The sequence below is a fragment of the Gobius niger genome (genome assembly GCF_951799975.1).
Source record: "Gobius niger genome assembly, chromosome: 12".
NCBI lineage: Eukaryota > Metazoa > Chordata > Actinopteri > Gobiiformes > Gobiidae > Gobius > Gobius niger.
Genome location: NC_136863.1, coordinates 8,885,594 through 8,893,541, shown reverse-complemented (window position 1 = coordinate 8,893,541; position 7,948 = coordinate 8,885,594).

The window sequence follows — 7,948 nt, the reverse complement described above, 5'->3', positions numbered from 1 at the left end:
TACTTTTATTTGTTAGTTAATAATAAGCTAACCCTGACCCCTAACCCTAAAATGATTATTAATACTTAATGAGCACACCTTAATCTAAAGCGATACCCATGTTTTAAGCCACACTGGTCTCTTAACATATAAACTTAAACCTGGAAACAAAATAATACCTAATCTAAAACTGCCTCTAAAATCCTGCACTGTCACTCAAAAAGTTGTTGATTCGGGTCCGAAGTGCTGCCATGCACGAGCTTAATATAGAAGCTGCAGTTACGCGTAAGACCTGAGGTGGCAGTAGTGAGAGTAAAATTACCAACTTGCATGTAGTTACTTTAAGCAGCACATACAGACTTTAAACTTTCCAGCCTTGGACTGAACAGTCTTTTTGAAAGTTTATCCAAAGGGATTTTTAAAGGGACTAGATACAAGTTAGCCATTTTTGCTCACTACTGCCGCCTCAGGTCTTAGGCGTAACTGCAGCTTCTATATGAAGCTCGTGCATGACGGCACTTCGGACCCGAAGTAACAACTTTTTGAGTGACAGTGCAGGATTTTAGAGGCAGTTGTGGTGAACAGGTCTGAGTTCACACTACAGATTAGGACATGGCTGGAACATGTAGGGGCAGGAAAATACATAGTTTTAACATTTTTAAACTCCGTATAGTCCCTTTAAATGTCTAATTCCAAGCCTGATTTATTGAGTTTATAAATCAGGCAGAATTTACATTTTTATAGATTTTTCCACAAAACTTAACATCTCCTCTGAAAAAGCCTTTGTAACTAAGATATCAACAAAATAAAACCATACATTTAAATCTGGCTTGATCCATTTCCCAGAAAATATGGGAAATATTAGGCATAAAAGGCCTTATTTTTATATGACAACATAAAATGACAGAAAACTTGCAATACATTTTTTCCTCGTACTTATGCCAGTAATCATAAGCAAAACTGATACCTCTGCATTTAAAAAGTTTCCCTATTCACCTGCAGTGTCTCGCCTTCAGGAAACAAACAATGGGAACTGATTATTGCTGGATTCAAACAAAATTCCGGTTTTAACACCTCTGCCAATGGTTTGTGTTTTATCTGCCCATACATTCAAAAAGAACGAAAGGATCTTGGTTTCATAATATTTATCTTTTAATAGTTATAGGACAAATCTTTTCTTTTATTGAACCATGTTTGGATGGGTTTTTTTCATCATTTTGTACTTAATCATTTGAATCACTGCTTATCCCTCCCTCCGTATCATTGTTTATCATTTTACCTGAACCTTTCCCGCGCCGTGGCTCCTGCTCCTCCGCCCGTCTCCCGCGGCGCCGCAGGTTGCCCCGGCGATGCGCTGATGAAGACACAAAGGGCAGAGCTCAGTTATTTAGTCACAGTCTTTGGCTCCTTCTGTGCAGGAGGCTGTGGGAAAGGCCCGCCCTCCTGTCAGCGCCGTATCGTTTCATCATCAACCGGATCTGGCACAGGAGCGGCGCAGGAGCGGCGGCACGGCACTTTGAAGCAGAGTGACATTATCTGTGAGCGCCGTCTCAAAATAGCATCACTCAGGGCTTCTCCGAGCTCCCAGTTTCATCAAGGTTCCTTTTTTTTTATTTCCTTTTTCCCCACTACATCTGGCAACAACCGTGTTTACCCTTTTCTTAATCGGTTACTCAAAATTTGATTGTTAATCTTGATTTGACTACTTTTGATTAGCACGGAGATTTTCTCTTAAGCGCCATTATCTTGCTCTACGGGGAGATCAATGAGTTTGGGAGGAAACTGTCAGAAATAAACTCTTCCTGTGAGTAAATGTTCTTTTAGAGGCACTAACACATCACATTAGTTTGAGCGTCGTAACCACATATTATGACGACAGCCGCAGAATGTGCTTGGGAGATAAAGGTTCTCCAATCGTCATCTGCACTTGGTTGTTTTGTTGTTTCGCCGCTAATCACAAGAGGCTTCATCAGCAACTAATGATCTCTGACTGATGTTGTCACTCTTGCCTTAAGTGCCCTCTGCCTCAAGCTATTAGGGATCGGATTGTTCTGTCTGCGTCTAAGGTTAAAGGTTCGAAGATGATTCACGGAGTCTGGGGCATCAACGTCCAGTCTGCCACTTGAGATCAGTAGTTGCCGACGAAGCCCATTGAGGTGAGCGTCACTGTTAAAATAACCCATAACTCTACATCAAGCAGCTTAATGGTTCTCAACTGCTTTGGCTTCAGGATCTAAGGTTAAATCGCAGATGATTCCCGGAGTCTTGGGCATCAACGTCCAGTCTGCCGCTTGAGATCAGGAGTTGCCGACGAAGCCCCTCGAGGTGAGAGGTGTCCTCACTGTTAAAATAACCCATAACTGTACATCAAGCAGCGTAATGGTTCTCAACTGCTTTGGCTTCAGGATCTAAGGTTAAATCGAAGATGATTCCCAGAGTCTTGGGCGTCAACGTCCAGTCTGCCGCTAGAGATCAGTAGTTGCCGACAAAGCCCATTGAGGTGAGCATTACTGTTAAAATAACCCATAACTGTACATCAGGCAGCTTTATGGTTCTCAACTGCTTTGGCTTTAGGATCTAAGGTTAAATCGAAGATGATTCCCGGAGTCTGGGGCATCAACATCCAGTCTGCCGCTAGAGATCAGTAGTTGCCGATGAAGCCCATTGAGGTGAGCGTCACTGCTAAAATAACCCATAACTGTACATCAGTCTTAGTGGTTCTCAACTGCTTTGGCTTTTTCATAACTCTATTGACTGAAGCATTATTCGTAAGGCTGACAAAAACAGTCCAACAACTGATTCATGTTACATGTTGGGTCCCGCCCCCCCTGTTTCAGCTAAAACCTTCCTCTCACCCAGCTCCACCGCAGCTGTAGAGCCATCAGCCTCCTCAATGTCCCTCTTCTTCACAGCCATTAGTGCAGGTTTTGGAGTTTTCTTACAAATCCATCAAACTCCTCCTCCCCTGCTTCACTAGTATTTCTCCCTTCACTGCACCTCGCTCCAATTTGAAATCTTGTTTAGGCGAAGGTGTAGGTTTGGTCTTGAAGCTAATAACACACAGGGTTCCGGTTTTATCTCCGTTGACCGAGCTGCATCCTGCGTCTCATTTCCTGACGCTATTTCCCCATTCCTTCATCCGCCTGACTTCCCCTGTTTGATCCTGTTGCTCCCTCATCTCTCCCGTCTTGGATTTTATGCAGAGCTTCGGCACGAGTCCCGATGGGCGTTTCGATACCACAATGTCGAAACGCTGCGACGCAAGCACGAAAAGAAGAGATTCTCTTAAATGTTGATTTTTTTAGTCTGAAAACAAGAATGTGGTTAAGTCTTTAGTTTCACTAAACAGAGGGAAGCTGGTTTAAACATTGTCCAAGGCCATGCTGTTCTTGTGTTCCTGGGCAACCCCTGATGAAAAGTCTATTGAGTTCTATTGGTTATTGGTTTTTCAGTAACTATTTTCCAATTAATTCTGGGCTGTAAGTTCACAAATGACCAGAGAATCGCAGCATGTTAATTCAAAAAAAGCCTTTGGTCGTGATGTCGTATGATGTCTTTATCATGCTAACACTTGAAGCACACACATTTAACACAATAGTAACACTTTATAATAACTACACCTTATATAGCCTTAATAAATTCATCATGAACAATTCATTAGTTAAATGTGACTAACACGTAATAACTACTGAACTATTGAATAGTTCTTCACACACTTCACTTATTCATTGTTAAGTGTTAGTCACATTAGTCAGTCACACAACTAATGAGTTGTTCATGGTTAATTAAGTGTTAACTCATCATTTATTAAGGCTAAATAAGGTGTAGTTATTATAAAGTGGTACCGAAGTGATGTTTGTAGTTTCATTTCCTCATTGGACACTGACAGGAAGTGACAAAGATAGAGGCAAAAAACTTTGAACAGTTGCCGTGCCAACCATGTTAAGTCAATGAGAAATGCTATGGAACTTAATTATCTAATTATGTCACTTCTTGTTAGTAGCTTTAAAAATTCTAATAGAAATAACTTTCCTGCCTAATTAAAGTTGCTGCTTCACTGAAATAAAATGATAATTATTACTTATGTTATTAGTACTTTTAACTGCACCTACATTTCCAAACCATCACTGTACTGAATTCCCTACATTGTTATAAAATGTTGTTGTCAAGCCACCCCTGGTATAGGTCAGTGATCCGGGTCGCCCTCTAATAGAAACGCGCCGGCCGTCGCTTAATGTCATGAGCGGCGTCTTGGGGTCACTGGGGTCAACTCTGTGGAGAATTAGCTCTGGCTGCGCAGTTCTGCAGATATATAGATAGCAGATCGGGAGGGCTCGGGCTCACAGCGGGCCTCGCCCGTGATGAATTGCACTAGTGGGATTAAATCATTTGTTTTGCGCAGTGAGGATGAATAATTTAACATAAACATGACCCCCCCTGTGCGAACAAAGAGGCTGCTGGAATCTTTGAAATGATGACATCAAACCCAATTTCACCCGACAACCGTAAAAAAAAGAAATAAAATCTCTTCGCTAAAATCTTCAGAAGGAAAAGAGGGGGGGGTGGAGAAAAAACATCGGCGCAGTCCCCGGGGAGCGGCACCTGTAATAGGAGTCAGAGAACTAGGGCACTGTGGTGGAATAGGGAGACGGGCAGGAGGAGAATCTATAGGCATTGATGTGACAAGATTGTACTGTGGCTGTGGCTAATGAACAAGCTGGTGGTTTTCAGTTGACATCACAACATGCAGGCATGTAGTGTTTAGAAGAGATTGGTGCGGGTTAATGTGTTTTTTATACCATTAATAAAACTGGCAGTTATCAAATATTAACATTTTTCATATTGTGCTGCCCAAGCGAAGATAAAAAGATGCAGTGGGAGATTAAGGAACTAATAGAAATGATTGGCGTAGCTTTTGTTTGCCGCAATTCTGAATGTATGCACTTTTCAAACACTGAAAGAGGCATTCTCACTTTGTATAATCTGAAATCAGTCACTTGGGAAGCACTGCCTGACCACTGTCCACAACGGGTTAAAGAAAGGACAATTAGCTGGATGTGAGTGTGAGAATGTACAGTATAAGGCAGAGCAATTGATTGAATTTTAATTGAAAAATGAATACTATATCTTTCTTAGATCTCGACAGGTCTACAGCCAGCACTGTGCTGTAGGTTCATCGATCATCAGGGTAGAAATATTGATATTTGAGCGATACAATGGAAAATGTCAGTCTAATTTGGAACATGTTGGTAAAAGCCGTATTTATTTGCCTATTTGCACTAAGCAGAAAATATTAGCCAACATCAAAGGTCTTTCCTGCAATGGGACATTCACAGCCCCTGATCCTTTGCTTCTGTACATCCAAACATTCTCCCCACAGAGGAATTTCCCCTGGGAGAATTTTGTTCAATCCCTTAATGCCGCTGCAGGTAACCTCTCGGGAGCATTGGGCAACCGCAGTGCAGTCGCCGGGGACCCATCCAGAGGATTAGCCTATTCTGCATGTTTTGGGTTGATGGGGAAGACCAGAGCACACGAAGGCAACCCACCTGGATACAGAAGGAGCACGCAAACTCCACACTGAAAGGCCCACACTCATGATTCTACCGACTACTAACATTTATCCTTGAGTCGTTTAGTCCATTTTGAAACAATATTGATTGAAAAAAATGCGCCTGAGAATAATTTCTGCAGGAGGTTAAAATGTTAAGCTTGTCATTTCAGAATATTGAGGAAGGATTTTTTTTTTTTCTTGGCCCATCTACAGTCCCATAGATCCGCATGTTCGGACCTGTGGGCGGCCAAAGTTATTGCCTGGGGATTTCTTTTAAATCCAGATCTGAGGAAGGATCTTGAACAAACCTGGATGATTTGCCAATTTGCGCGTGTTGTGGGTAGATGGAGGAAACTGGCACCTGGACAAAACCCACCTGTGGTACCACACTATTCCATCAACGTTAAGTCTCAGAATTTCTTTTTTTTCCCCCCACATTGTTACCTTCCACAACGTGTTGTAGCCTCGTCCACATATCTGCAGACCCCAGCTCACTCCTTATCTCCCCTGCACTGCCCCTGCCCCCCCCCACCCCCCCACCCCCCCCCCCCCCCTCCTCCTCCTCCTCCTCGTCTGCCGTGGGGCTTTATCAGAGAGCATCTGAAGGATCTGCCTGGACATTTGATGTGGCACCAAATTGGATTTCCAGTGTGAATTTTCTCTCCCCCTCGGGCACCTCTGTGGGGAGAGTAATCCACGCTGGAATAAATTGAGTGGCTTGCCAACAAACAACCCCACGTCTGAATGATGTGAAGCCGGCCGTTTCCCCATGTTTTTTCTTTTCCTTTTCTATCCATTACACGTAGCAAAAGTCTATAGTAGCCAAAGACTCCCCCCTATACCCACTATGTCATTGTCGCCCCCCCCCCTCACAGTATTGAATGTGACCCTGCGTGCGCTTTTGTCTGGCCGGCGTCTGTGACATTCATAACCAATCCCAGGCAACTCTCCCAAAAAAAATCAATTCTCCTCTCTTTGTGCCACTGCGCGCGAACTTTTACGCAGAGAAAACATCAATTAGCGCCTCCTCAAGCCGTGACATTACTACCTATCGCTTTAGTAAATGCACATGACAAAACTGGGACGTGAAAATGGATGCCCCCCCCCCCCCCCCCCCCCCCCCCCCCCAATCCCCCCCACACACACGCACACACGCACAACGCACGCACACACACACGCACACGACAGATGTTGCGCGATGAGTCACCGTATACCTTACCTGTCTGACCACAAGCGTTAACACTTTACGCGCGCGGATTGAGGGAAAGGGGGGGGGGGGGGGGGGGAGAAAAAAAAAGGAAAAGAGGGAAAGCCGCGGGGAACAATGACGCAAATTAAATTGGCGTGTCTGGAGGTTATCTCAGCGGTGAATCCCTCTGCTCCTCCTCAGTCTAAAACCCTGTCATGCCCCTGTGCCTTTCTGAGCCGATTTGAAGATTTGAATAATACATAATGCATACACAGTTTAGCCCTAACATCTCCCGAGATATGGGATCAGTTTGTCCCGCGATCAAACTTTAACTTTTTTTCTGTTGCGGTTGTTGTTTTAACCTAAAAAAAATAAAAAAGCAAATGCACTTTTCAGATTAAGAAAACATCCACGCGTCTATTTTTGGCTTGGGCGCGTATACCTGCATGCAAAGAAAGAAGCAACACAGCAGGATTGAAGAAGGATGCGTGGGAACCTACCTGCTGCTCGGATGCCGGTGCGCCGGAGTCTCCCAGCGGCTGCGGAGCGAGGTCTGGTGGAAGGGCAGCCTCGCGGAGACTGCCTGTGTGCGCGCGTGCCCGCCTGCCTGCGTGGTGTGTGTATGTATGCGCGTGCGTGCGTGCGTGTGAGCGTTGAAGAGCGCGCTCGTGTGTGAGTTGGGCACCGGGGCTCAGCTGCAGAGACTGACATCATCCCTTTACAGAGACGAGGTTTTCCCTTCGCTTTCTGCGCCCTCTCCCTCTCTTCTCCCCCCGCTGTCTTGATCACCCCGCGCGCTCTCTCTTTCTCTCTCTCTCTCTCTCTCTATACATCTCCCCCACTCCCTTGATCACCCCTTTTCTCTCTCCCTCTGTTCTGTTACAGTTCTGCTTTTTTCCAATATTTCCTTCCCGGATTATTTGTATTGATTTGAGCTGTCTTCTCTGGCTGTAAGATCCATACTCCAGAACTGTCACAGCTATTGCCGAAAGACATAAATAAAACATCAGGCAGTATATTCAAAGAGAATATTATTCTGGCCGGGCTAATGCATAGATTATTCACAGAGGCTGTTACAAGTCGTGGCTTTTTGGGGGCACGTTCATCCAAACACAGGCAAATCGCAGGGGTTCTCAAAGGTAAAGGCCCGCTGGTGTTTCAGGTGCTACTCAGGCTCCACGTGTCTTTATGTAATGCATGTCATCAATGTCTTGTCATCTTTGTGT